Raw genomic sequence first — 25,018 nt, forward strand, 5'->3', positions numbered from 1 at the left:
GACTCCGACTCTTGTTGATTGAAAGTATGTAACAGGGATGTCAATCCAGTCCTTCGAGGGCCGAGGTCCTCACACATTTTTCACACAGCTCAAATGAATTGATGGATCTGAATTAGGAGAGGTGCGGTCCATCAGGTAGTGCACATTCCTCTCTTTCTCAGTCCATCCTAAACACCGGCATGGATCTGGCCCTCCAGGCCTGGAGTTCCACACCAGTATTGTAACACAAATGTTATTTCATCACTACCAATGCTTAGGAGCAAGGAGCCCCATAACATTTTTGCAGGGGGGCCCCAAGGTTTGTACATGGGCAGCCATAGCTCTTTATATAGAACAGGGCTTGAATGGGAAAAATCTGTAGATATATCACTACTATGGAACTATTCCAAAAGATGATTAATGAAATGGTATCTAACACCTGAGAAGGTATCCCTAATCCAACCATCCCACACAGCGAGATGTTGGGGGAACAGTTTGGAAATGGCCAACATGTTACACATCTGGTGGGGCTGTCCTTTCATCAAGAGAGTGTGGGCTCAATGTTTCCGAGTCATCTCTAATCTTACCGGTATAAGGCCAGGGTTGGACCCCACCTTAGCCTTATTTATTCTTGGCCTAGAGAAGATCCCTCCTCATAAAAGGATGCTTATAGCTAACATATTACTGGCCACAAATGTGCCCATAGCTAGACATTAGAGAGATCTATTCCAGTGCTGGGCCGAAATTACGCATTAGCGTAATTACGCATCGTAATTCACTACAAATGCACCGTAAGCGTTACGTGTAAGGTTACGGTATTACACGTAATTAATTACGCGTAGAACGTAGGGTTACGTTTTACGCGTAACAAATTACGCATAAGACAGTAAACTCCCATTGAAATTACACAGTCTGCCGTAATCGCGTAATATTACGCTCCCGTATAATATAAAAAAGCCGCCGACTTTAAGGGTTAATAGCAAAGCCCCCTTAAGTGCTAAGAGCCTCAAATTTGGATAATATATTAAGGAGATCAGAAGGAATAAGAGGAAAAAAAAATTTTCAAAAAGACCTTATAGTTTTTGAGAAAATCGATGTTAAAGTTTCAAAGGAAAAATATATACATTTAAAAACCCGCTGACTTTAACGGTTAATAGCAAAGCCTGCTTAAAATTTAGGAACACCAAATTCACAGGGTATATTAAGGGGATCAGTGGGAATAAGAGGAAAATATTTTTTTTCAAAAAGACCTTATAGTTTTTGAGAAAATCGATTTTTAAGTTTCAAGGGCGAAAATGTCTTTTAAATGCGGAAAATGTCAGTTTTTTTGCACAGGTAACAATAGTGTTTTATTTTCATAGATTCCCCCAAGTGGGAAGAGTTTTACTTACTTCATTCTGAGTGTGGGAAATATTAAAAAAAACGACGTGGGGTCCCCCCTCCCAGACCTCTTTAACCCCTTGTCCCCCATGCAGACTGGGATAGCCAGAATGCGGAGCACCGGCCGCGTGGGGCTCCGCACCCTGACTATACCAGCCCGCATGGTCCATGGATTGGGGGGTCTCGGAACGGGAGGGGCAGCCAAGCTTTCCCAACCCCCTCCGAGCCCTTGTCCAATCCAAGGACAAGGGGCTCTTCTCCACCTCCGATGGGCGGTGGAGGTGGAGGCCGCGATTTCCTGGGGAGGGGTTCATGGTGGCATCTGGGAGTCCCCTTTAAAAAGGGGTCCCCCAGATGCCCACCCCCCTCCCAGGAGAAATGAGTATAGAGGTACTTGTACCCCTTACCCATTTCCTTTAAGAGTTAAAAGTAAATAAACACACAAACACATAGAAAAAGTATTTTAATTGAACAAAAAACATAACCACGAAAAAAGTCCTTTAATATTCTTAATTAACCATTAATACTTACCTGTCCCTTTAAAAGCCAGTTCCCACGCAATATCCTCGGAAATATACTAATCAGTTACAATGTAACAGTTATTACAATGTAACAACTTTGTTACTTTGTAACACCACCGCACCCGACGTCACTCGCCGCTCACCCGCCGGCCGCCGCATACACGCTAGTCCCCGCCGGCTCCCGCCGTCCACTCCGCCCACACCTGTCACCCATATACATGCTGGCACCCATGGGTGCCAGCATGTATATAGGTGACATGTGGGAGAGGCGGGGAGGGCAGCGGAGCCGGCGGGGACTTAGCGTCCCTTCACCCGACAGAGCTCTGAGCTATATTAGCTCAGAGCTCTCTAAGCATCTTTGTATTTGGGCTCCAAGGAGCCCCATTGGTCCTTAGCAGACCAATGGGGTTCCTTCTGATTTGAAGGAACCCCATTGGTCTGCTAAGGACCAATGGGGCTCCTTGGAGCCCAAATACAAAGATGCTTTCGAGAGCTCTGAGCTAATATAGCTCAGAGCTCTGTCGGGTGAAGGGACGCTAAGTCCCCGCCTACACCGCTTGCTCAGCCACACTATATAGCATTCTGTTTACTGCCACTCTGTGTACCTCGCTCAGCCACACTATATAGCATTCTGTTTACTGCCACTCTGTGTCTGCTGGGAATAGTAGTACACCGCTTGCTCAGCCACACTATATAGCATTCTGTTTACTGCCACTCTGTGTACCTCGCTCAGCCACACTATATAGCATTCTGTTTACTGCCACTCTGTGTCTGCTGGGAATAGTGGTACACCGCTCGCTCAGCCACACTATATAGCATTCTGTTCACTGTTCTGTGTCTGCTTGGAATAGTGGTACACCGCTCGCTCAGCCACACTATATAGCATTCTGTTTACTGTTCTGTGTCTGCTGGGAATAGTGGTACACCGCTCGCTCAGCCACACTATATAGCATTCTGTTTACTGTTCTGTGTCTGCTGGGAATAGTGGTACACCGCTCGCTCAGCCACACTATATAGCATTCTGTGCACTGTTCTGTGTCTGCTGGGAATAGTGGTACACCGCTCGCTCAGCCACACTATATAGCATTCTGTTCACTGTTCTGTGTCTGCTGGGAATAGTGGTACACCGCTCGCTCAGCCACACTATATAGCATTCTGTTTACTGTTCTGTGTCTGCTGGGAATAGTGGTACACCGCTCGCTCATCCACACTATATAGCATTCTGTTCACTGTTCTGTGTCTGCTGGGAATAGTGGTACACCGCCCGCTCAGCCACACTATATAGCATTCTGTTCACTGTTCTGTGTCTGCTGGGAATAGTGGTACACCGCTCGCTCAGCCACACTATATAGCATTCTGTTCACTGTTCTGTGTCTGCTGGGAACAGTAGTACACCGCTCGCTCAGCCAGAGTATATAGCATTGTGTTTACTGCCACTCTGTGTACACCGCTCAGCCAGACTATATACCATTGTTTACTGACACTCTGTGTACACCGCTCACCCAGACTATATACCATTGTTTACTGACACTCTGTGTACACCGCTCAGCCAGACTATATACCATTGTTTACTGCCACTCTGATTCTGCTGGGAACAGTAGTACACCGCTCGCTCAGCCAGACTATATAGCATTGTGTTTACTGCCACTCTGTGTACACCGCTCAGCCAGACTATATACCATTGTTTACTGACACTCTGTGTACACCGCTCAGCCAGACTATATACCATTGTTTACTGAAACTCTGTGTACACCGCTCAGCCAGACTATATACCATTGTTTACTGCCACTCTGATTCTGCTGGGAACAGTAGTACACCGCTCGCTCAGCCAGACTATATACCATTGTTTACTGACACTATATAGCAGACTATATAGCATTGTGTGTACACCGCTCAGCCAGACTATATACCATTGTTTACTGACACTCTGTGTACACCGCTCAGCCAGACTATATACCATTGTTTACTGCCACTCTGATTCTGCTGGGAACAGTAGTACACCGCTCGCTCAGCCAGACTATATACCATTGTTTACTGACACTCTGTGTACACCGCTCAGCCAGACTATATACCATTGTTTACTGCCACTCTGATTCTGCTGGGAACAGTAGTACACCGCTCGCTCAGCCAGACTATATACCATTGTTTACTGACACTATATAGCAGACTATATAGCATTGTGTGTACACCGCTCAGCCAGACTATATACCATTGTTTACTGACACTCTGTGTACACCGCTCAGCCAGACTATATACCATTGTTTACTGCCACTCTGATTCTGCTGGGAACAGTAGTACACCGCTCGCTCAGCCAGACTATATACCATTGTTTACTGACACTCTGTGTACACCGCTCAGCCAGACTATATACCATTGTTTACTGCCACTCTGATTCTGCTGGGAACAGTAGTACACCGCTCGCTCAGCCAGACTATATAGCATTGTGTTTACTGCCACTCTGTGTACACCGCTCAGCCACACTATATAGCATTGCGTACTCTGCCAGTCAGTGTGTATATTGCTGGGATCAGTAATACTCCACTCACCGTCAACCACTATATGAGCTCAACATGAGTTCCCCAGAGACCTCCGCTGTGAGCAGCACTCCCAACAACAGCAACAGCCAACGCCCCACGCAAGCTATAACATCCACCCCAGCAGCCAGTGGTCAGCAGCAGCCCTCCCCGGAGGAGAACGTTGTGTCCATCAGTCCGTCGCCAGAGCGATTAATGAGGGCTGCCATTGAGGAGATGATGGGGCCTGATGTGGAGGAGGAGGTCTGGCTCAGGCCAGCATCCCAAGTTAATGTTGAGGACGATGAGGGGTCTGTGTCTGGGGATGTTGGGGTGGCAGAGGTGGTGGGTGGGTCAGACTCAGGAGAAGAGTTGTATGATGAGGATGATGATCGGGACCATCTGTATGTGCCTCAGAGTCCGACCCCGGAAAACATGTTGTATCGTGTGTTTAGGTACTAAAATCTGCGTTCCCTCCCAGTAGTGTTGGGCGAACAGTGTTTCCACTGTTCGGGTTCTGCAGAACATCACCCTGTTCGGGGTGACTATATAGCAGACTATATAGCATTGTGTTTAATGCCACTCTGTGTACACGGCTCAGCCACACTATATAGCATTGTGTTTACTTCCACTCTGTGTCTGCTGGGAACAGTAGTACACCGCTCACCCGCCACTGTATAGCATTGTGCTCTGTGTCACTGCTGACAATAGTGGTACACCGCTCACCCACCACTGTATAGCATTTCTGTACTGCCACTGTACTGCTGCCAGTCAGCGTGTACTTTAAGGATAAGTGAAATGAGGAAGAAATCCGGTGAAAGAGGGAGGGGCAAGGGAAGAGGTGTTTCCCCTGACGGTTCACGTACAGGCCACAGGGGAGCACCCAAGAAAACCCACTCAATACTGCCCATGTTGTCCAGGACAACAACCCTCACAGATCCAAAAGAACAGGACCAGATAATTACTTGGATGACCTCTCAAGCGTCCAGCAGTGGGTTAAGCAGCACCAGCACATCACGCACGAGGTCCGAGTCCTCAGCCAGTTAAAGTCTGGGCTTTCTTTGAAGACTGCACTGAGGATGTTACCATGGCGATTTGCAAGGTGTGCAAGACCCGCCTGAGCAGGGGGAAAAGTATTAACAACCTCTCCACCACCAGCATGAGCCGCCACATTCTATCCAAACATCCCACTCTGTGGGCAAACGCGGCAGGACAGGGTACCACCAGCAACACTGCCTCCCTTGGGTTCACCAGACTCACCACCAGACCCGCCTCAGCAGCAGCAGTAGCCCAGCCATTGCGTGGTTCACAACATTCACAAACATCAGACGATGCTGACACTGTCACTTTCCGGACTAGTGCTCTTGAGGTCTCCCAGTGTTCATCAAACACAACAACCAACAGCCCTTCGGTGTGCAGCGCTACGGTTGAGTTGTCTGTCTCTGAGATGTTTGAGCACAAGAGGAAATTGCCAGCAAATGACCCCCGGGCCGTGGCAGTAACAGCCAGCCAGCATAGCCAAGCTTCTGGCCTGCGAAATGCTGCCATATCGAGTGGTGGAGACAAACAGCTTCAAGGGCATGATGTCAGTGGCCATCCCACGTTACGTTGTTCCCAGCCGCTACCACTTTGCGCGCTCTGCAGTGCCTGAGTTGCATGAGCACGTGGTCAGCTAAATAACCCGAAGCTTGAAGAATGCCGTTGCCTGCAAGGTTCACCTCACCACTGACACCTGGACGAGTGCGTTCGGCCAGGGTCGATACATCTCCCTTACCGCGCACTGGGTGAACCTTGTGGAGCCTGGCAGCGATTCCTCACCTGCTACGGCGCGGGTGTTGCCCACGCCGCAAACAGCTGGATAACAACAGCAGCACCTACCTCTCTGACTCCTTCTCCTCCAACGCATCTCAAAGCTGTACCTCATCCGGAAATGCTAACCCAGCACCAGCAGCAGTAGGATCGTGGAAGCAGTGCAGCACAGCTGTTGGCATGCGTCAGCAAGCGTTGCTGAAGCTGATCTGCCTTGGGGATAAGCAGCACACAGGGGAGGAAATTTGGAGGGGAATAAAGGAACAGACGGATTTGTGGCTGGCACCGCTGGACCTGAAACCGGGCATGAAGCTAGACACCTGGCACGAACTGGCAATGTACGCAATAGAGGTGCTGGCTTGCCCGGCAGCCAGCGTTATGTCGGAACGCTGTTTCAGTGCTGCCGGAGGCATCATCACAGATCGGCGTATCCGCCTCTCCACAGAAAATGCAGACCGTCTGACTCAAATTAAAATGAATCAATCCTGGATTGGAAACGACTACGCAACACTCCTGGACCCCAACCAAGTAACATGACCGATGAACATCTGGGATGGTTTAGCGTTTCCGGTCCCTGTTTATTGAACCTCTCATCTGTATTACATTTATGACTGCATGGCGGCAAAAAGCATTGCTGCTATATCCGCACGCTTTTTGTCCTCATGCAAGGCCTGGGTTGTTGTGTCTCACAAAGCGTGGCCTTCTCCTCCTGCGCCTCCTCCTGTTCCATCACGTGTGCTGCTGCTGCTGCTGCTGCTGCTGCTGCTGGGTTACCGTTGCCGGTCCCTGTTTATGGAACCTCTTATCTTTATTACATTTATGACTACATGGCGGTACAAAGCATGCTATCCGCACGCTTTTTGTCCTCATGCAAGGCCTGGGTTGTTGTGTCTCACAAAGCGTGGCCTTCTCCTCCTGCGCCTCCTCCTGTTCCATCACGTGTGCTGCTGCTGCTGCTGCTGCTGCTGGGTTACCGTTGCCGGTCCCTGTTTATGGAACCTCTTATCTTTATTACATTTATGACTACATGGCGGTACAAAGCATGCTATCCGCACGCTTTTTGTCCTCATGCAAGGCCTGGGTTGTTGTGTCTCACAAAGCGTGGCCTTCTCCTCCTGCGCCTCCTCCTGTTCCATCACGTGTGCTGCTGCTGCTGCTGCTGCTGGGTTAGCGTTGCCGCGTGGTCCCTGTTTATTGAACCTCTTATCTTTATTACATTTATGACTACATGGCGGTACCAAGCATGCTATCCGCACGCTTTTTGTCCTCATGCAAGGCCTGGGTTGTTGTGTCTCACAAAGCGTGGCCTTCTCCTCCTGCGCCTCCTCCTGTTCCATCACGTGTGCTGCTGCTGGGTTAGCGTTGCCGCGTGGTCCCTGTTTATTGAACCACTTATCTTTATTACATTTATGACTGCATGGTGGTACAAAGCATGCTATCCGCACGCTTCTTGTCCTCATGCAAGGCCTGGGTTGTTGTGTCTCAAAGCGTGGCCTTCTCCTCCTGCGCCACCCTCCTCCTGTTCCATCACGTGTGCTGCTGCTGGGTTAGCATTACCGGTCCCTTTTCCTGGAACCTCTTATATGTATTACATTTATGACTGCATGCCGACAAAAAGCATGTTACCTGTGCAAAGAAAACAGACATTTCCCGCATTTAAAAGACAGTTTTCCCTTTGAAACTTTAAAATCGATTTTCTCAAAAACTATAAGCTCTTTTTGCTAAATTTTTTTTTCCTCTTGTACCCACTCCCAAGGTGCACATACCCTGTAAATTTGGGGTATGTAGCATGTAAGGAGGCTTTACAAACCACAAAAGTTCGGGTCCCCATTGACTTCCATTATGTTCGGAGTTCGGGTCGAACACCCGAACATCGCGGCCATGTTCGGCCTGTTCGGCCCGAACCCGAACATCTAGATGTTCGCCCAACACTACCACAGTGTCACCAGGTGAATGTGTCACTCCACACTACAAGCCACACTTCTCACCAGATGGAGCCCACCTCTCAATTCAGGTGGAGACTGCGTTATTATTGCTTCCAATCAAGCCACGAATGATGCCTCTTTAAGATAACTCTTTTAATCCAGATAAAATTCTCCATAAAACGATAAAACAAATATGTTCTTCAATATCCAATATGCCACAGGAAGTTGTGATTGGATGGTGGCCCAATAGTGATTATAAAGGCACATGGAGGCCAGGAACACACAAATTCATGAGACCAACATGATTCACTGGCATCCTGCCTGTATCATTAGGGCAAGTGTGCACTGTAAACTACAGCTCCCTCAAGCCTGTCCCATCCACCCTCACCTGCTGGACAAATGAGCCATTTGGTCGGCGGGTTTTTAAATGTATATATTTTTCCTTTGAAACTTTAACATCGATTTTCTCAAAAACTATAAGGTCTTTTTTAAAAAAAAAATTTTCCTCTTATTCCTTCTGATCTCCTTAATATATTCTCCAAATTTGAGGCTCTTAGCACTTAAGGGGGCTTTGCTATTAACCCTTAAAGTCGGCGGCTACCTAACATTGATCCATGCGTCAACTTTTCCGCTTGGCAGCATGACCTTACGCATTAACTGCTAGTAGGATTTTACGCGTAAGCCTATAACGTAATAACCTGAATTACGGTATACTTACGCGTAATTGCGTAAGTGCTATGCGTAATTATAGACATGTACCGAAATTGAATGTCTATGCCGTAAGCGTAATTTCGTAATGCGTAATAGCGTAAAATTACGCGTAATGATCCGTAAGCGTAGCTTTCTCCATTACGACCAGCACTGATCTATTCTGCCCTATGTCTGAAAGTCCATCATTACCTTGAATGTTAAATATAATACAAAAGAAGGAAACAGAGAGCCCAATATAGTGTAGTATGTACTGGCAAGTAAGTGGTGATTCAAGAGTACGAAAAGATACAAACCAGGGTTACATCCAGGCAACCACTGTAAATGCAGGTGGGAGGAGTTAGACCTGTCCTCACTCAGGATTAAGAAATCGCTCTATGTAGTAGGAAAGAAGGGGGGTGGACCCCTCCACCAGGGGGTGGACACAATATCCTATGTTGCAAACAGAGGCGCCAAAAGTATAAAATAGGCTAAAATGGTTAAAAATGCTTGGAAGTCAATTTTAAAAGACATACATTTATTGATACACTCCACAAACTGTCCAACACGTTTCACTGATATAGTGATACAGGCAATAAAAAGGAGCATATAACAGTGTGTGATCATGGATGCACCAGGCGCCTCTGGGGATGATGACTGTAGCTGGGAGGAAATACTGTATCTCCCCCCAGTTACAGTATTCCCTTCCGGCTACAGTAATCATCCTCAGTCACAGTAACCCTCCCAGTAACAGTAAAACGCCCTGGTACAGCAATTCCCCCCCCCCCTTTCCAGTTACAGTAATCCCAATTCCCCTCCCCCCCCCCCCCACACACACACACACAGTAATCCCACAGCAACTGCAGAGTGCACAGTGGAAGCCCTCACCTCTCCGGCCACCGCTCTCCGAGTCATCTGTCTTGTCTTCTGGCTTGTATCATGGCTGGCGCCCTCTCTCTCTGACCATGGTGCATGTGCGGCGCCCTCTCTGACCATGGTGCATGTGCGGCGCCCTCTCTCCCTGACCATGGTGCATGTGCGGCGCCCTCTCTGACCATGGCACATGTGCGGCGCCCTCTCTCCCTGACCATGGCACATGTGCGGCGCCCTCTCTCTCTGACCATGGTGCATGGGTGGCGCCCTCTCTCCCTGACCATGGTGCATGTGCAGTGCCCTCTCTCCCTGACCATGGCGCATGTGCAGCGCCCTCTCTGACCATGGCGCATGTGCGGCGCCCTCTCTCTCTGACCATGGCGCATGTGCGGCACCCTCTCTGACCATGGCACATGTGCGGCGCCCTCTCTGACCATGGCACATGTGCGGCGCCCTCTCTCCCTGACTATGGCGCATGTGCGGCGCCCTCTCTGACCATGGCGCATGTGCGGAGCCCTCTCTGACCATGGCGCATGTGCAGCGCCCTCTCTGACCATGGCACTTGTGCGGCGCCCTCTCTCCCTGACCATGGCGCATGTGCGGTGCCCTCTCTCCCTGACCCTGGCATGTGCGGTACCCTCTCTTCCTGACCATGGCGCATGTGCGGTGCCCTCTCTCCCTGACCATGGCGCATGTCTGGCACCCTCTCTCCCTGACCATGGCGCATGTGCGGTGCCCTCTCTCCCTGACCCTGGCATGTGCGGCGCCCTCTCTCCCTGACCCTGGCATGTGCGGTGCCCTCTCTCTCTGACCATGGCGCTTGTCTGGCACCCTCTCTCCCTGACCCTGGCATGTGCGGTGCCCTCTCTCTCTGACCCTGGCATTTGCGGTGCTCTCTCTCCCTCACCCTGGCATTTGTGGTGCTCTCTCTCCCTGACCATGGCGCCTGTGCGGTGCTCTCTCTCCCTGACCCTGGCATGTGCGGCGCCCTCTCTCCCTGACCATGACGCATGTGACACATGACCTGGATCTATTCTGGGGTGCTCCGGATGTCCCCCAGACACAGTCAGCTGTGGTGCTGGGAGCTGTGGTTCATCAATCGGGGGTTATGCTGGTTGCTGTGGTGCCTCTATGTTGGCATACTGGGTGCTGTGGTGCCTTGCTAGGAGCTGTGAGGCCTTTATGGGGGCATGCTGGGAGCTGTGGTTCTTCTATGGGGCATGCTGGGAGTTTTGGTGCCTCAATGGGAGGCCGTGGGAGCATGGGAGGGGGTCCACTAGAAGGTTAGGGAATGCTATAAGAGAACTGCCAGATAACCTGGCGGCAGGTCAGCCAGCCCAGCGGAGGCGGGCTTAATCCAACATTTTTCTGTGGAGGCCTACTGTAAGCTTGGCTCCACCCATGACCACACCCACATTCTGGTTGCCACGCCCATTTTCCGTCTGGAGTGCCCAAAAGTGCACTGGATCTCTTAAGATCCTAGCAACGCCCCTGCTGACCAATCTCTGTGCCGCTCGATATGAAGAGGACCTTTGCTATTCTTAGAGACATTTTTGTGATCTAAACATAATGTAGCAGGCAGAGAGAAGTCCTTAGATGTGCATTTCTGATGTTCCTTCCTCAGGAACCTGCCAATACCAGCGCTACAAATCCTGCCTCTATCATTTTGTATTGATGATGTGAAGCTGCTTCCATGCAGAGGTCCCGATCTCCCAATCGTTTGTGGACCCTGGAGCTGCGGAGCCTTTTCCTCCCAGAGGTCCTCGTCCCATCTGGGCCAAGCACTTGTCACATCACCAGTGTTCCAGCCATGATCAGAAGTCTTCTTCTCTAACATGACGGTGTGAGACTTCTTCAGCTCACACCTGTGTCTTTGCCAAGCAGTTTGCCAGATGCCAGTGTTTGTGGACATTTTGTTTTCACAACTGAAGTAGCGTCTGCTTTTCCATCTGAAACTCCTGACTGCTGCTTTTATGAAGAATCTGTTTGAGATGTTAGCTGTGGACCTTTACAAGCACATTCTCCTGTCACTGACCATGAGAGCCCCTCGCATCTTGTAATGATGACATTGAACCAGCATCTGTGCCCTCCACAGCAGTCTCACAACTTCATTCACTAAAACCTGGGGGTCATTTTCTATGACTGAGCCGCAACTGTTAAAAATGGTGCCCAGCACCGACAGTGTAAAAATGGTGCCGTATTAATTTGCATTATAAAACTATATTTATTGTTTTATGAGTAAAAAAATGGCGCAGCATTAAAACGATATTTATTGTTTTATGACTTATACTAGCTGATTGCCCGGCGTTGCCCGGGTATGTATTTGGCTGGTGTCGGCTCCACCCACTTTTTCTAACCCTAACACACAACCACTCAATGACCAAGTTTGTGAGCTTTGTAGTCTTTGGCATCAATAATTTGCATTGAAATAAAAAAATCTGATGGGTTGTTTGTGGCTCCACCCCCTTTTCTGAATTTGAACCCCATTCACCCAATGACCAACTGTACCAGGTTTGAGGCCTGTGCCAGTAACAGTGCAAGAATGGTAGCAATAAAATATTCCCTTGAAAAGCAATAAATGAAGCTTAATACACTTTTGTAGGCTCCACCCACTTTTCTGAATATTAATCCCATTCACTGAGTGACCAACTGTGCAAAGTTTAAGAACCCTCCCATTAACAGTGTAAGAATGGCTGCAGTATACATTTTCCCAGTGAAATTTATATTTGTCTCCGCCCACTGATGACCTGGTGTTGCCCGGGTATGTATTTGACTGGTGTTGGTTCCACCCACTTCTTCTAACCCTAACACACAAACACTCAATGACCAAGTTTGTGAGCTTTGGGGTCTTTAGCATCAATAATTTGTATATTCCCATAGAAATTAAACAAATCAGATTGGCTGTTTGTGGCTCTGCCCCTCTCCAGCATTTGAACCCCAATCACCCAATGACCAACTGTATCAGGTTTGAGGCATCTGCTACTACCAGTATAAAAATGGCAGCAATTTAAATATTCCCCTTGAAAATCAACAGGTGAATTTTGATTGGCTATTATAGGCTCCATCCACTTCCCTTAATATTAATAATATTAAGGGCTGCAGTTTACAATTTCCCAGAAAAATCTGTTTTTGACTCCACCCACTTTTTGTAACCTTGACACACAGTCACTACTCAATGACCAATTTTGTGAGCTTTTTGAGTTCCTGGCATGAAAATTGTGTGAATGGAAGCAGTTTATCCAAAAAAAGCAAATCTGATTGGCTGTTTGTGGCTCCACCCCTTGAGTGAATTTGAACCCCAGTCACTTGATGACCGACTGTAGCAGGTTTGAGGCCTCTGCCATTAACAGTGTAAGAATGACAGCAGTTTTAATATTCCCCTTGAAAATCAATAGGTGAATTTTGATTGGCTCTTGTAGGCTCCACCTACTTTTCCGAATATTAATCCTAGTCCCCCAGTGACCAACTGTGTCAAGTTTGAGAACGCTGCCATTAACAGTGTAAGAATAGCTGCAATTTATATTTTCCCATGTAAAAAGTTAGTTGTTTTTGGCTCTGCCCACTATTTCTAACCTTGACATACAGTCACTCAATGACCAAGTTTATGAGCTGTGAGTTCTTTGGCATCAATAAGTTGCATTTTACCATTCAAATTAAACAAATCTGATTGGCTGTTTTGGCCCACTCCCTTTTCAGAATTTAAAGAGAATCTGTATTGTTAAAATTGCTCAAAAGTAAACATACCAGTGCGTTAGGGGACATCTCCTATTACCCTCTGTCACAATTTCGTCGCTCCTCGCCGCATTAAAAGTGGTTAAAAACAGTTTTAAAAAGTTTGTTTGTAAACAAACAAAATGGCCACCAAAACAGGAAGTAGGTTGATGTACAGTATGTCCACACATAGAAAATACATCCATACACAAGCAGGCTGTATACAGCATTCCTTTTGAATCTCAAGAGATCATTTGTGTGTTTCTTTCCCCCTGCAGTTCTCATGCACTGAAGTTTCAGGCTGCTCTTTTCTTCCTGCAAACAGCTTTGCCCTTGTCTGTAATTCCTCACTATGTGAAAGCCCAGCCAGCTCAGAGGATGATTTATCCAGCTTGTAAAAGATAAGAGAGAAGAGAGAAGCTGCTCTAATCCTAAATAATACACAGGCAGTGTGCAGAGAGGGGCCAGGAGGGGGGAGATGCATCACAGAACCACAACACTGAAGAACTTGGCAGCTTTCCAGACACAGGCCGACAAGTCTGACAGGGGAAAGATACATTGATTTATTACAGAGACTGTCATAGTAGAAAGTGCTGCAGTAAGCAAGAACACATTAGAATAGCTTTTGGAACTTGTAGGATGATAAAAAACAGGATGCAATTTTTGTTACGGAGTCTCTTTAAACCCCAGTCTCCCAGTGACTGACTGTACCAGATTTGAGGCCTCTGCCATTAAGAGTGTATGAATAGGAGCAATGTAAATATTCCCCTTGAAAATCAAAAGGTTAATTTTGATTGGCTGCTGTAGGCTCCACCCACTTTCCTGAATATTAGTCCCAGTCACCCAGTGGCCAACTGTGTCAAGTTTGAGAACCCTGCCAATAACAGAATGGCTGAAATCAATCTAAAAAAGCAGATTGGCTGTTTGTGGCTCCACCCACTTTAGTGAATTCGGACCCCAGTCACGCAATAACTGACTGTATCAGGTTTGAGGCCTCTGCCATTAACAGTGTTAGAATGGTAGCAATGTAAATGTTCCCCCTTGAAAATCAATAGGTAAATTTTGATTTGGCTGTTTTTAGGCTCCACCCACATTTCTGAATATTAATCCCAGTCACCCAGTGGCCAATTGTGTCAAGTTTGGGAACCCTACCATGTAAAATATTAAGTTGTTGGCGCCGTACACTTTTTCTAACCTTGACATACAGTCACTCAATTATCAAGTTTATCAGCTTTGGGGTCCTTGGTATCAATACTTTGTATATTCCCATTGAAAAATAAACAAATCTGATTGGCTGTTTGTGGCTCCGCCCCCTTTCTGAATTTGAACCCTAGTCACCCAGTGACCACCTGTGCCAGGTTTGAGGCATCTGCTATTAACAGTATAAGAATGGTAGCAGCTTAAATATTCCCTTTGAAAACCGAAAGGTGAATTTTTATTGGCTGTTGTAGGCTCCACCTACCTTCCAAATTCTTAATCTCATTCACCCAGTGACCAACTGTGCAAAGTTTGAGAACCCTGCCATTAATGGTGTAAGAATGGCTACAGTTTATATTTTCCTAGTAAAATTTGTTTTTGGCTCCGCCCACTTTTTGTAACCTGGACACACGGTCATTTAATGACCAAGTTTGTGAGCTTTCAGGTTCCTGGCATCAAAAATGTGTGAATGGAAGCAGTTTATCCACCAAGGAAATCTGGTTGGCTGTTTGTGGCCCCGCCCCTTTTGTGAATTTTGACCAACAGTCACCCAAAGACCGATTGCAGCAAGTTTGAAGCCTCTGCCATTAACAGTTGTAAGAATGGCAGCAGTTTAAATATTCCCCTTGAAAATCAATAGGTGAATTTTGATTGGCTGTTGTAGGCTCCACCCACTTTCTTGAATCTTAATCTCATTCACCCAGTGACCAAATGTGCCAAGTTTGAGAACCCTGCGATTAACCGTCTAAGAATGGCTGCAGTTTACATTTTCCCATTTAAAATGAATGGCTGAAATTTGATTGGCTGTTTTATGCTCCACCCACTTTTCCTGGCTTTGTAACCTCAGTCACCAAGTGACCAACTGTGCCAAGTGTGGGGACTCTGGCTTGGTTACTGTGAGAATGGCAGCCTTTTACATTTTTTCCATTGGCTTGAATGGGTGAAATCTGATTTGCTGTTTGTAGCTCCGCCCACGTGTGCAGGGGGGCCGCGCGACCCCCAGAACATATCATCCCAGGTAGTAAGGGATCTGTGTACCAAGTTTCGTTCAAATCGGTCAAGCCGTTTTCGCGTGATCGCGGCACACACACACACACACACACACACACACATACATACTGTACATACATACACACATCCGATTTTATATATATAGATTTTAAAACTATATTTATCGTTTTATGGGCCCCCGAGCCCTTGTCCAATCCATGGACAAGGAGCTCTTCCCCACCTCCGGTGCCCCAGGAGGAGGTGGGGGCGACGACTCCCTGGGGGGGTTTCATGGTGGCATTTGGGAGTCCCTTTTAACCATTTCAGCCCGCAGGGATTTTATACCTTATGCAACAGAGCAACATTCACCTCCCATTGATTCGCCAATAACTTTATCACTAATTATCACAATGAATTGATCTATATCTTGTTTTTTCCGCCACCAATTAGGCTTTTTTTGGGTAGTAAATTTTGCTAAGAATTATTTTTTTCAAAAGGCATTTTAACAGGAATATTAAGAAAAAAATTAAAAACATTCATTATTTCTCAGATTTCGGCCATTAAAGCTTTAAAATAATACATACTACCATAATTAAAACCCACATATTTTATTTGCCCATTTGTCCCGGTTATTACACCATTTACATTTTGTCCCTATCACAATGTATGGCGCCAATATTTTATTTAGAAATAAAGGTGCATTTTTTCAGTTTTGCGTCCATCACTATTTACAAGCTTACAATTTAAAAAATGTACCTTCTTCACATGCATATTTAAAAAGTTCATACCCTTAGGTAACTATTTATGTTTTTGTTGTTTTTTTCATTTTAATTTTTCTTTTTTCCATTAATAATTTTATTTGGGTAATTTTTGGTGTGGGAAATAAACAGTTAATTTTAAATGTAATGTGTGTTTTATGTATTGATAAATGTATGTAGATGTAGTTTTACTATTTGGCCACAAGATGGCCACATTGAGATTTTTTTTTTTGGTCTTTCTTGCTTCCAGGAAGCGAGAAGAGGACGGGAAACTTTTTTTTTTTTCAGAAAGACTGCGGCCTCTGATAAGAGGCTATCGGTTTTTCTGCGGAGGACATAGATCAATGAACGGAAACCATGTTCCCATTCATTGATCTCTGGGCTACCGAGGGGCGGCACAGGGGCACGCGGGTACGCCCTTGATCACCCTCGGGAGCGCGCCCCGAAGCGTGCATCAGCAGCACAGCTGGATGCGAGGATCATGTCCACGCGGCATAAATGGTTAAGGAAGGGGACCCCTAGGTGCCCACCCCCCTCCCAGGAAAAATGAGTTTAGGGGTACATAGTACCTCTTACCCATTTCCATAAAGAGTTAAAAGAAATAAAGTCCTTTAATACTCTTAATTAACCAAAAATAATTTCCTATAACTTAAAAAAAAAAGTTCCTACGCCAATATCCTCGAACATGCGACCTTGATTGAAAATCTCCACACCCAACGCCACACACCGCGGCTCCCCCGCACTGCTCTCTGCTCTACCAAGTATAGCTGAAAGCGCTGTCCCTCCTGACACTGCATCGCCAGTTCCCACTGTCCTCCCCGCCCCCCACACCTGTCATCCCCACCCATACTGGTATCTAGTGCACCCAGGGTTGCACTAGGTGCCAACATGGGTGAGGGTGATAGGTGCAGGCAGGTGGAGAGGACAGCGGGAGCCGGCGGTGCAGTGTCGGGAGTCACAGCGCTCTCAGCATATACTGATGTAGCTGAGAGTAAAGCATTTTTAAATATCCCTCCAGAACTACTGCGCCTGCGCATTAGAGACCAGATGACGTCACTTACACCACGTGACCCGCGCCGTGGAGCGCACATGAAGCCGACCCGGAAGCCGACCTGGCGAAGTCGGCTTCTTCACCGCTGGACGCCAAGAGGGAGAGGAGCTGCGGCGAGGGCACCGATCGACTGCCAGGAGCTGGAAGAAGCCCCAGGTAAGTGCAGTTTGTTTTTTTTATAACATGCGGGATCTTCCCTTTAAGGTCAGAGCACAAGAAACGTGTTTAGAACTTTGGTATGAAGAGAGAATATAGGCACTGATACAATTCAAACGTGAACAAAACAAAGGGAGAATACATATTTATACTTCAAAAGAGACAAGTTGAATACCCAGATACATCTACTTATAGGCAGATACTCAAAAGTGGAGCAGAAGATTGTGTGAGGGATATTATGTATTTCTCAATCCAGCGGTCCTAGACTAGGATACATTTGGAGGGTATTTTTCTGTGGAGATGCACATATTTTTTTTATATGGTAGTGCAAGATTCACACTTGATACCCAGCTTTGGTAGGTGGGGGTATCATCAGAGAGCCATTTAAGTGCAATCTCTTGGCGAGTTTGGAAGAGAGTTTGAGAGAGAAAAAGTTTTGCATGCTTATCTAATGCTTCATCAGTTATGAGACCCAAGAGGCACATTGCCGGGTCTAAAAGTACCGCACATCCCATTTTGTCATGCAAGAATTGGACAACTTGTTTCCAGAAAGCGTTAATAGGGGGACATTCCCATATTACGTGGTAAAATGTGGGGGAGGGGAGAGAGCATTTGGGACAGTTTGAGGATATGGAGTGATTGAATTTAGAAACTCTAGTGGGAGTAAGATATGCTATATCTGCATTTAAAGAGGGCTTGGGTGCTTTCCTTGCACTGAAGGGCATTCACCGCTATAATTATTAGGTAATTCCTGGCACAGTTTATCCAGGAATTTATCTGACTGCCATCTGGAGTCGGAAAGAAATTTTTCCCTTTTAAGGCTAATTGGCCCAGGCCTTGTAAGGGTTGTCACCTTCCCCTGGATCAACAGAGATATGTGCAGGTTCAGGATGGTGTTTTCTTTTTTCTGGTTGGACTTGGACGGATGTCTTTTTTATCAACCAAGCTATGTAACTAACTATATAACTACTACCTGCAGTAATACAGTCCACATTTTATTCACTCTTACTGTAAAGAACCCTTTCCTAAATAAATGTCTAAAACTATTTTCTTCCATGCGCAGGTCATGTCCTCTAGTCCTTTGCACAAGTCCAGGGATACAAAGCTCATCTGCCAAACTTTTATATTGCCTTCTGATATATTAATACATGTTAATTGGGGCATATATCTTTTCTCCAGACTAAATAAACCCAATTTATCTAACCTTTCTTGGTAAGCGAGACCTTCCATCCCACGTATCAATTTTGTAGCTCGTCTCTGCACCTGCTCTAAAACTGCAATATCTTTCCTGTAATGTGGTGCCCAGAACTGAATTCCATATTCCAGATGTGGCCTTACTAGAGAGTTAAACAGGGGCAATATTATGCTAGCATCTCGGGTTTTTATTTCCCTTTTAATGCATCCCAAAATTTTGTTAGCTTTAGCTGCAGTGGCTTGGCATTGAGTACGATTATTTAACTTGTTGTCGATGAGTACTCCTAAGTCCTTCTCCAAGTTTGATGTCCCCAACTGTATCCCATTTATTTTGTATGGTGCTAGACCATTGGTACGACCAAAATGCATGACTTTACATTTTTCAACATTGAATTTCATCTGCCATGTATCTGCCGATATAGACATCCTATCCAGATCCTGTTGCAATATGTCCCCATCTTCCTGAGAGTTGATGATTCTGCACAATAATAGCAACATTACTTTCTACTGCATCTACTAGGTCATTAATAAAGAGCACTGGACCCAGTACTGACCCCTGTGGGACCCCATTGCTAGCAGTCACCCATTTTGAATATTGATCACAACTCTTTGTTTTCTGCTCAGCATGCTGGTGAGCAGAGGTAATTCACTTCTCTAGCAATGTGCACCTCCATCTCCCACCTTCCATCGGCATAGCTCCCTATGTAGCCGTGTCTCCATTTATGTAGGCTGCCAGAAGGTGACGCCGATATGTAACAGAGATCCGGCTGAGCGAGAAGTAATATTTCAATTCCATTTCTGAATCGGAGTATAAATTTCATGTTTGGGATATTCAGACCTGCAGCAGAAGATATTTGCCTAGTCAAGTTAGATCTCTTTATAGCAAACTGAGATGGCCACTGTGGTAGAAGGTAACATATTCTAATTAATTACTGGGGGATATCGATCTAACAAAAAATCTTTGTAATTGGTAAAATAGCAAAAAGGGGACAAAAATGCCTTAAAGCGAACTTCCAACTCTCAAAAAGACAAAAAAACAGACAGTCTCACCCACATAGAGGTAATCCCGTGGATGGTGCCCCAGTGGTCGGGACTCTGGATCAGTTCCCTGTGGCTCTGCTTACTGTGCAGGCACAGCTGTATCGCCGTACTGGTACACGACGGGGCCATGGCACCAGCCGTATGGCCATGCTGGTACACAACGGGGGAGTGGCACCAGCTGTATGGCCGCGGTAGTATGTGGCATGGCACTAATTGTATGGTTACGCTGGTACACAACGGGAGCGTGGCACTAGTTGTATGACTGCGTTGGTGCATGACGGGGGAGTGGCACCAGCTGTATGGCCGCGCTGGTACACAATGGGGGTGTGGCACTAGTTGTATGGCTGTGTTGGTACGCAACGGGGGTGTGGCACCAGCTGTATGGCCGTGCTGGTACACGACGAGGGTGTGGCACTAGTTGTATGGCTGTGTTGGTACGCAACGGGGGTGTGGCACTAACGGTATGGCCGCGCTTGTACACGACGGGGGTGTGGCACTAGTTGTATGGCTGTGTTGGTACGCGATAAGGGTTTGGCACCAGCGGTATGGCCACGCTGGTACACAACGGGGGTGTGGCACTAGTTGTATGGCTGTGTTGGTACGTGACGGGGGTGTGGCCCCAGCTGTATGGCCACGCTGGTACACAACGGGGGTGTGGCACTAGTTGTATGGCTGTATTGGTACGCAACGGGGGGTGGCACCAGCTGTATGGCCGCGCTGATACACAACGGGAGCGTGGCACTAGTTGTATGGCTGTGTTGGTACGCAACAGGGGGTGGCACCAGCTGTATGGCCGTGCTGGTACACGACGGGGGTGTGGCACTAGTTGTATGGCTGTGTTGGTACGCAACGGGCGTGTAGCACTAACGGTATGGCCGCGCTTGTACACGACGGGGGTGTGGCACTAGTTGTATGGCTGTATTGGTACGTGATGGGGGTGTGGCACCAGCGGTATGGCTGCACTGGTACACAACGGGGGAGTGGCACCAGCTGTATGGCCGTGCTGGTACACGACGGGGGAGTGGCACCAGCTGTATGACCGCTCTGGTACACGACGGGGGAGTGGCACCAGCTGTATGGCCGCTCTGGTACACGACGGGGGAGTGGCACCAGCTGTATGGCCGTGCTGGTACACGACGGGGGAGTGGCACCAGCTGTATGGCCGCTCTGGTACACGACGGGGGAGTGGCACCAGCTGTATGGCCGCTCTGGTACACGACGGGGGAGTGGCACCAGCTGTATGGCCGTGCTGGTACACGACGGGGGAGTGGCACCAGCTGTATGGCCGCTCTGCTACACAACAGGGGAGTGGCACCAGCGGTATGGCCGCACTGGTAAATGACGGGGGAGTGGCACCAGCTGTATGGCCACACTGGTACATGACGGGGGAGTGGCATCAGCTGTATGGCCGCACTGGTAAATGACGGGGGAGTGGCACCAGCTGTATGGCCGCACTGGTAAATGACGGGGGAGTGGCACCAGCTGTATGGCCACACTGGTACATGACGGGGGAGTGGCACCAGCTGTATGGCCGCTCTGGTACACGACGGGGGAGTGGCACCAGCGGTATGGCCGCACTGGTACACGATGGGGGAGTGGCACCAGCTGTATGGCCACACTGGTACACGACGGGGGAGTGGCACCAGCTGTATGGCCGCTCTGATACACGACGGGGGAGTGGCACCAGCGGTATGGCCGCACTGGTACACGACGGGGGAGTGGCACCAGCTGTATGGCCGCTCTGGTACATGACGGGGGAGTGGCACCAGCGGTATGGCCGCACTGGTACACGATGGGGGAGTGGCACCAGCTGTATTGCCACACTGGTACACGACAGGGGAGTGGCACCAGCTGTATGGCCGCTCTGATACACGACGGGGGAGTGGCACCAGCGGTATGGCCGCACTGGTAGACGACGGGGGAGTGGCACCAGCTGTATGGCCACACTGGTACACGACAGGGGAGTGGCACCAGCTGTATGGCCGCTCTGGTACACGACGGGGAAGTGGCACCAGCTGTATGGCCGCTTTGGTACACGACGGGGGAGTGGCACCAGCGGTATGGCCGCACTGGTACACGATGGGGGAGTGGCACCAGCTGTATGGCCACACTGGTACACGACGGGGGAGTGGCACCAGCTGTATGGCCGCTCTGATACACGACGGGGGAGTGGCACCAGCGGCATGGCCGCACTGGTACATGACGGGGGAGTGGCACCAGCTGTATGGCCGCTCTGGTACATGACGGGGGAGTGGTACCAGCGGTATGACCGCACTGGTACACTACGGGGGAGTGGCACCAGCTGTATGGCCACACTGGTACACAACGGGGGAGTGGCACCAGCTGTATGGCCACACTGGTACACGACGGGGGTGTGGCCATGAGAACATATCGGCATGTTCTTGTCAGATCATCTATAGCTCCAGTGGGAACCAATATAATTCTGGAAGCCTCTGGACCACCCAGACGCATCCCTCTACGCGGATAAAAATCGAACTTATTTAAAGTCAGATTTGAAATAAAATATAATTGTCTAAGTGCAGTTTTCTTGTTTTGTGCAGCAATCGTTTTTATTGGTTTATGTTATAAATGCAATAAACTTTCAGAAGTGTGCTTTACATGAATCAATTCTTAAAAATTGTATCAACATCAATATTAATGTACCAACTTATTAGCATCAATACAGAAGTAATCAAATTAGAATATCATATGTAATCAATACAGAAGTGTAGCTTCAACTAACTATTGACCATAACCTATCTATCCGGTTACATCTCATTTAATAATACTAAACATATATGTATCGTTTAACTACCTCTAAGCTAATTAGCTTAATTAGCTAATTAGTCAGATTGCTTTTTGAATAAAAACGTTTTTCCAGTTGAACTGGTGTCTATCTTCTGGAGAGGTGAGCAATTACCTCTCTTTTTATCATAGCATATTTATATTTGTATTTAAAAATACTAAAATAGAACGCACATTGGGCTCCTCCCTCTATCCCACCCACTCTAAGCTAATTAGGTACATTTTATGCAAACATAACTTCAGTATGCATGGACTATGCAAGTATGCAAGTCACAATGCAAAAACTTGCATACAAAGTGTGTAAAAATCACAAAACCAGAGATGGAATAAAAAGGAAAATTCCTAAAAGATTGCTAAATACAGAATCATGCATGCAAGAATTCCCGGAGAATCGCATGCAAGAATTCCCGGAGAATCGCATGCAAGAATTCCCAGAGAATCGCATGCAAGAATTCCCGAAGAATTGCATGCAAGAATTCCCGGAGAATCGCATGCAAGAATTCCCGAAGAATTGCATGCAAGAATTCCCGGAGAATCGCATGCAAGAATTCCCGGAGAATCGCATGCAAGAATTCCCAGAGAATCGCATACAAGAATTCCCAGAGAATCGCATGCAAGAATTCCCGGAGAATCGCATGGAAGAATTCCCAGAGAATAGCATGCAAGTATTCCTGGAGAATCGCATGCAAGAATTCCATGAGAATCGCATGCAAGTATTCCTGGAGAATCGCATGGAAGAATTCCCAGAGAATAGCATGCAAGTATTCCTGGAGAATCGCATGCAAGAATTCCATGAGAATCGCATGCAAGTATTCCTGGAGAATCGCATGCAAGAATTCCCAGAGAATAGCATGCAAGAATTCCCAGAGAATCGCATGCAAGAATTCCCGAAGAATTGCATGCAAGAATTCCCGGAGAATAGCATGCAAGAATTCCCAGAGAATCGCATGCTAGAATTCCCAGAGAATCGCATGCAAGAATTCCCAGAGAATCGCATGCTAGAATTCCCAGAGAATCGCATGCAAGAATTCCCAGAGAATCGCATGCAAGAATTCCCAGAGAATCGCATGCAAGAATTCCCGGAGAATCGCATGGAAGAATTCCCAGAGAATCGCATGCAAGAATTCCCAGAGAATCGCATGCAAGAATTCCCAGAGAATCGCATGCAAGAATTCCTGGAGAATCGCATGGAAGAATTCCCAGAGAATAGCATGCAAGTATTCCTGGAGAATCGCATGCAAGAATTCCATGAGAATCGCATGCAAGTATTCCTGGAGAATCGCATGCAAGAATTCCCAGAGAATAGCATGCAAGAATTCCCAGAGAATCGCATGCAAGAATTCCCGAAGAATTGCATGCAAGAATTCCCGGAGAATAGCATGCAAGAATTCCCAGAGAATCGCATGCTAGAATTCCCAGAGAATCGCATGCAAGAATTCCCAGAGAATCGCATGCAAGAATTCCCAGAGAATCGCATGCAAGAATTCCCAGAGAATCGCATGCAGCATTAACAGTGTGAGCTGCCATAAGGTGTCCATACATCTGCCAATTATTATCGAATCAGATGAAAATCAGTGCAGCCAAAATCCTGCCAATTGACAATGCAACCAATATCAGTGGGAAATTGGTCACACGTATTGATCGGACATGCTGCAAGATGTAATGCCGACATGCTTAATCGGGTGCGGAGCCGTAACAGCGTGCAATAACCGCGAATGATGAATGCAGCATCACACGTGTGCCCCGGTGCTATGACTATGACGCTAGGGGGTGTGAAGGAGGGCGGCACCAGGAGGTACGTTGGGGGGGGGGGGGGTCGGCCGGGGGGAGGGGCTATGACTATGACGCTGGGGGGTGTGAAGGAGGGCGGCACCAGGAGGTACGTTGGGGGGGGTCGGCCGGGGGGAGGGGCTATGACTATGATGCTGGGGGGTGTGAAGGAGGGCGGCACCAGGAGGTACGTTGCGGGGGGTCGGCCGGGGGAGGGGCTATGACCATGACACTGGGGGGTGTGAAGGAGTGCGGAGGGCAGCCCCGGGATGTATGTCGGGGGGGGAGGGTCAGCCGGGGGGAGGGGCTATGACTATGACACTGGGGGGTGTGAAGGAGTGCGGAGGGCAGCACCGGGATGTACGTTGAGGGGGTCAGCCGGGGGGAGGGGCTATGCCTATGACACTGGGGGGTGTGAAGGAGTGTGGAGGGCAGCACCGGGATGTACGTTGAGGGGGTCGGCCGGGGGGAGGGGTGAGGCTGAGGTGGTGTCATGAGGCTGATTGCCACAAGATTTCATGCTAGAATTGTTCAGAAATGGGCCTGAGGTTTATGGCAACCAACAGATCAGATTGGATCAGAGAGAGGTCCCTTGCTCGATCTGCCCATTGTCTGATGTATGGGCACCTTTCCATCAATCAGCAGTTTACATAGGACT

General features: G+C 47.9%; 1 protein-coding gene across 1 annotated transcript in view; it reads left to right on the forward strand.

Annotated features, from left to right (window-relative positions):
* OLFML2B (olfactomedin like 2B) overlaps window positions 1–25,018 on the forward strand; it is a 195,913-nt gene that overhangs the window by 5,505 nt on the left and 165,390 nt on the right. The gene's annotated exons all lie outside the window — the stretch shown is intronic.

The sequence above is a fragment of the Hyperolius riggenbachi genome, chromosome 9 (genome assembly GCF_040937935.1).
Source record: "Hyperolius riggenbachi isolate aHypRig1 chromosome 9, aHypRig1.pri, whole genome shotgun sequence".
NCBI classification, from domain to species: domain Eukaryota; kingdom Metazoa; phylum Chordata; class Amphibia; order Anura; family Hyperoliidae; genus Hyperolius; species Hyperolius riggenbachi.